Genomic DNA, 5,982 nt, shown 5'->3' on the forward strand with positions numbered 1-5,982 from the left:
CTTATTGACATCATGCTTAAATTAGTCACAATTCATTAGAATAGTGCATGACATGCTTCAAAGAAATGCAATAAGTTTCATTGTTATAAAATATGATTGTGTAGCATGGTAATGTGCTCCTAGTTGACAATTTTTGCATGTATAAATATACAATCTAATAACAATGGTATTACTTATATGGTCTTCTAACACACAACTATAACAAACAAGTTTTATAAACAATTGCACAATTCATAGTATAACAAATGTCGTATGAATGATTGAGTGCTTAAATTTAGAATGTGCCCATGCGTGCAAGTTGAAAATTTTGAATATTATGATCATTCAAGATTTTGACAAGCAATGTATGGGATTGGGTAGTGATGATAGTACTATGGTTTTGTAACGTGTGTACTCCTTATTTGTGTGTGGACTATGGCGGTGAGAGAGTCTCTCGTGTGGACTGAGGCTCTAATTGTACTGAAGTCTCCGGAGTCTCCTTTGCAAAGAAGTCTGTGAGCTGCCTCTGTAAAATAGCCTCGGTGTCTTGGAGCCGTCATATATATCTCAAGGAGAAAGAAGCCAAGGCATCGCTCATCCTTAAAATCCATGACTTTGGATAGTTATCCAAAATCGGAGAGAGAGAAAGAGAGAGAGAGAGGCGTGTCCAAATTGCAATACTAAGAGTTAGGTAATCACAAGCAGCATTGGGAAACCATTACCTAAGTATGTCCTTATGAGCTATGCTAAGAAACAAGTTTTGCGAAGGCACAACTTGAAAATGCGTTATAAGAAATGTCACTCCAAGCCAGAAATTCTTACTAGGGTAAAAGAATGTATGACTAGTACTAGGGCTACTAATGGACGGAAATGGGATCAATTCTGGCTATGATGATCATGGGATGATTTGAATCCATGCAGCGGAGCTGCTTGGGATGCCTCGATTATTAATGAAGAGCATGTAGTAGGCGGGTGGGGCTAAGGCAGGGCCGATCGGCGAGGTGGCATTGACGACGTAAGTGGAAGGACCGGTGCTGGCCTGGCCTTTGACAGAGAGGCGGAGGAAGCGCAGGCCCTGCGAGAAGGAATGCGTCGTGAAGGGCGAGCTCATGAGGCTCACGCCCATGGTGTCGGCGGGCGCCGTGGCCAGCTTCACCGTCACGCTGAACTGGACCCCGTACGACACAGTCGTGGGGGCGGTAATGATGATCGGCCTGTTGCGGTCGTTGGCCGCATCGAGATACGGAGGCGAGAAGGCCTCCACGCGCAGCTCCGTCGGGAAGTCCCCCGTGAACGTGTAGAACTGGTGCGTGTTGCTGCCCGCGATAAGGACCCTGCCGTCCGGCAGCAGGTTGGCCGTCGAGTGGTACACGCGTGGGATGGTTGTAGCCGCCATGACGGAGAAGCGGTTGCCGGCGGCTGCTTCCGGCTGGTACAGGACGGGCGAGAGAGCCGGATTGATAGCGTTTCCCCAGCCCTGGCAGCCGTTCTGAGCTCCGTTGATTATCAGCACGTCTCCCGACGCGACGAACAACATGTCCCCCATGGCGCGACGCATCGGCATTGTTTCCATGCTCCAGACGGGGGCGTCGGCCGTGACCGTGATACGGCCGCAGGTCTGTGACGCGTCAGGGAAGGGAGCCGGATACAGGAAGCAGTACATCTGCGCCCCACCACACACCAGCACCTCGACCGTCTTGTAGCCATCGTCGCCAGAGAGCGGCAGCATGACGGAGGATCCGGCCGAAGGGTAGTTGCGGGGCTCGCCAGGGATTGTCGGGAATGTCTTCACGACCTTCCCCTTCTGGTAGTCCAGCACGACGGAGTCGCGGTTGGCGAAGACATAGAGGGTGCCGTCCGGCAGGAGGTGCACAAAGGGGTAGTAGTTGTCGTTCTGCGCGTCGTTGGTCTGGTTGAGGAAGGGGAAGAACACGGCAGGCGAACCATCCGGCGGGATGAACTCGTACGTGAAGACGCTCCGGCCCCCGACCACTATCTGCCGGCCATCCGGCAGCAGCTGGTTGCTCGCGTACCACCGCCCGTCCTGCAGAGCCACGTCCTTGGCCTCGACCCAGTCGCACGTGCCGCTGGCGTCACACGGCGTGAAGCGCCGCACCTTCATCAGCCCGTCGTTGTCGCCGCCCGTCTGCACGAGCGTGCCGTCGGGGAAGAACTGGCCCGAGGAGCACCAGGTGTCGGTGAAGATGAAGAGCGGGCGGACGGTGTTGGGGCCCGGCGTGAAGAGCACCGAGTGCGCGGTGCAGTCGTGCGTGAGGGCCAGGTCGCTCGGATTGTCGCGGCACACGCCCCTAGTCAGGTTGATCTGCGACGGGCCTATGTCTGTCCTGTCCAGCATGACCACCGTGCCGTAGTGCGTCACTGCCATGTGCATCGCCGCGATCCCTGCATTCTCTAGGAGAAGCTCCCAACTTCCTACAGCAGCTGCACTAGCCGCCCTAACAGTGACAATATAATCTAAGACTATTATCGCAGCAGCACAGCACTCTAATGCTCTCCTTATAATAATCCCTGGGTGCCTCATCTCCTAGATTTGGCTTGCTGATTCTTTGGACAGACTCTGTACAAATCTAATTTCCAGCTATGGTGGATATCAAGCTTGCAGCATGAATGCAGGAGCGGCTTTGCAGAAGCAGATCGAGCTTGGGAAGGACAATAACGTCAGTACTAAATAGAAGACCTTGCTTAGCAAAGCTGAAGTGACTCTAACACCTCAACAGCGTCAATATAAAGGCAAAGAGAATCTAATTCCTCTAGTACTCCAACTGCAGAGTAGGTGCAGTGGGAGTTGGGAGGCATGTGAGTGGAGCATATAAAATGTTACTCGGCGACTAGAAAGAGAGGGAGAGAGAGCGCGCGAGAGAGCAGCGACCAACATCTACTGTCTCGGTTGGACAGCATCTAGCTAGCTAGCCGCAAGAGTGCACGAGCTAGATAATATGTTTTTGTTTGATCAATCAAAACTTGTCAGCCCAAAGCACGAAGACGAAGAATCTGACAGATACATACCTCGTGCGCTGTGAATTTAACGTGGGTTTGTCAACGCCCAAAGGGCTATCTTGGATGGTTTACTATATCTGCAGCAATCTGGATTCTGCACGGTTGCGATTCTGCGTGCGGTGGCTGTAACGACAGACCTGTCTGTGCCGGAAGCTTCCTAGCTAGTAAATCTTATTGTGGTCCTGTCTTTTGCATTGAATAGATAGATGTATACAGGAAGTTCCACCCGAGGTGGCAGGTCTTCCTCCATCCTATTCGAATCTTCCTTTCTCGTTTCCCGTCAAGGAGCCTGCATGCCACTCACTTCTTCTTTCGAAGTGTTGCTGTTAGCTTGTCCAGAAATCGAGTGAACTGATCCAGGTCCATCTGACGTAGAGCATGCCCGGCATTGGGAAGGGAGCCTACTAGGCTCTTGTCCGCTCTTTCCTCTAAGCCTTAACTTTTAAGGGCGCTGGAGTGCTTTGTAGTGCTTCTGGGGCTTTCCTGATATCGAGAGAGGAAAGCAATTCATAAACACAGGAGAACCATCCTGTCCCTCGTTGTCTATGCGAATGTCCGTCCTAATACTAAGGCATGAAGTTGTGTGTTGGTGGACATACCTGAGGAATTGTTACTGATTCATAATTCTAAGCATCCGAACTCATCATGTTGCTGAAAGACTAAATGTTTGCACCTTTTCGACTGTTTGTTCTCCTTGATTTTGAGCCGTAGCCAAAAGGCATGAAGGCTAACACCTTTGCAGTTACCTCACCCTTACGTAAAAACCCTCGTGCAAGCCACCCAATCGGAACTTGAACCCACAACCTCACGCAATACACTCAAAAGTTAAAACTCCTACTAACTAGGTTATCAATCACAAGGTAAATATTAGTACCTTTACTAAAAGTCACACTATAATTGTAAACCTCTAGAGAATATTGCAACTTAAGGAAGACATCAAGAACCTTTCAATCATCCCAAGGGAAATTGTCACTTTCTAGATAGTCAACCATTTTAAATTTTGATATTTGAAATAATAGTATGCTAAGACCCACACAAGAAGGAGATGAGAATATATAAACTCAAACTATATTTCTTTCTTCTTCCTTCTTTTTTCCAACTGTAAAGTGGATCACAAACACCTATATAAAAAGTGGAACTTTCTAACTCTAATCACTTTAAAGTGTGAATATAAATTTGAAAGTCGATTACCAAAGTTATAACTATGCCATTTGTATAGTATGTGTAGCTCAATAATAGCTACTAGAGTTTTTGTACGCTTTGTGTGGAAGGAGGAGCATCTCTCTCTCTCTCTCTCTCTCTCTCTCTCATAGTTTTAGGGAGGAAATTAGGATTTTCTAGGGGCTATCATATGTGAAGCTACTGCGAAGCAACATCCCTCCCTTCCTCTCTCCCTCTCATAGTTTTAGAGAGGAAATTAGGATTTTCTGGGGGCTCATCTCTTTCTCTTTTCTTTTTTTTTGTAATGAAATGGCTACCCTAGTGGTATGCCACTTGTTCAACTTGGGTTCAATTCTGCATTTTCTAACACTTATACTAAATGACTGTGGGGGGTGTCAGGGTTGAATTAAAGGCCTTTTAGTGACCACCCTATTCAACTTAACCAACTGAGCTACACCCATTCCATCTCTCTCTCTCTCTCTCATATGGTTTTAGGGGGGGCCAAATAGGGTTTCTTGGGTGTCATATTGTGTGCATGTGTGTATGTACACATGCATGGGTTATTCCCCTCCTCTCTCTCTCATGGGTTTAGGGAAAAATTTTAGGCTCTCTCTCTCTCATGGTTTTAAAGGTGCATATTAGGGATTGCTAGGATAATGTTCTCTCTCTATTCTCCTATTCCCTATCCCTTCCAACCTAATTTCTCTCTGTTCTTCTTTTTCTTCTTCTTTTCTACTTGATTTCTCTCTCCTCTCCTTTCATGCACTGGTTTCTCTCTCCCTCCTACTCCCCCTTCTTCTTCTTCTTCTTCTTCTTCTTCTTCTTCTTCTCTCTCTCTCTCTCTCTCTCTCTCTCTCTCTCTCTCTCTCTCTCTCTCTCAATTAATTTTTAAAATGAACTTGGAAGAGAGAGAGAGTGTGTGTCAATTTGTAAAAAGGAGAGAGAGCATCTCTCTCTCACTCTCACTCTCACTCACACACACACACACTCTCTCTCATGGTTTAACGAAGGAAATTAAGATTTTTTGGGGGGCTCCTCTCCCTATTTGTCACAACTCTATAGAAACAGAATTTGTATCCTTTTTCATTAATTTATCTATATAATGATTTATTAAATTTATTTCATTTGCACTAATTAGATATAAAGAAAAGTGCATTGGAGCTGGCCACTGATGAGTGGTCACAGGTTATGGTGGACCCACATGGTGGGTTAGAGAAAAGATAGTTCACACTTCCACCTATATGACCCGATTGGGCGCCTATGACTAGAACTCACGCATATCAGGGTTAGACTCGCACATAGAAAGGATTGATGCCTTGAAGTGTGGGCTAGATCCACCAGAACAGACAGTTACAATCAACAAGATGGCATGATCATGAAATGCTTGTATAATGTGCATGTGTGGGCTGAAAGCTTGAAATGCACATTTCTTTGCATAGAAAAGTCACATGAAGATTCGGATACCATTTTTGCGATGTACACGGAAAAAGCTTTCATATGATACCCATATTGGGGGGGTCCCTAAATTCTAGGAGATCCCTAAATTTTAGGAGGTCCCTAAATTTTAGGAGCCTCAAATTAGCCTAAAAATGCTAGTCCTAAAAAATAAGGATGTCATTCTAAAAATAGCAAGTTCTGTACTCTGACTGTGCTTACTAAATTTGGTTGTTTCTATTCTTGACAGTATTCAACCCAAAAAGGAAGGCCATAGAGAAGAGACAAGTGTCAAGACACTTGTCACACAAGTTTCCAAGTGTCCCACCACTTGTCACATCTCATGACATGTGGCTGGACACTTGTCTTGTGCTACTCCACTTTCCCCTT

The 5,982-nt window shown here is 46.7% G+C and overlaps 1 pseudogene; it reads right to left on the reverse strand.

The window, feature by feature from the left end:
• Positions 1 to 253: 253 nt before the first annotated feature.
• Positions 254 to 2,716, reverse strand: LOC148014710 (aldehyde oxidase GLOX pseudogene; annotated as a pseudogene).
• Between the last annotated feature and the right edge of the window lie 3,266 nt (positions 2,717 to 5,982).

This window comes from Lygodium microphyllum, chromosome 25, assembly GCF_053477565.2.
Source record: "Lygodium microphyllum isolate KBCC chromosome 25, Lygodium_microphyllum_v1.1.10, whole genome shotgun sequence".
Taxonomy (NCBI): domain Eukaryota; kingdom Viridiplantae; phylum Streptophyta; class Polypodiopsida; order Schizaeales; family Lygodiaceae; genus Lygodium; species Lygodium microphyllum.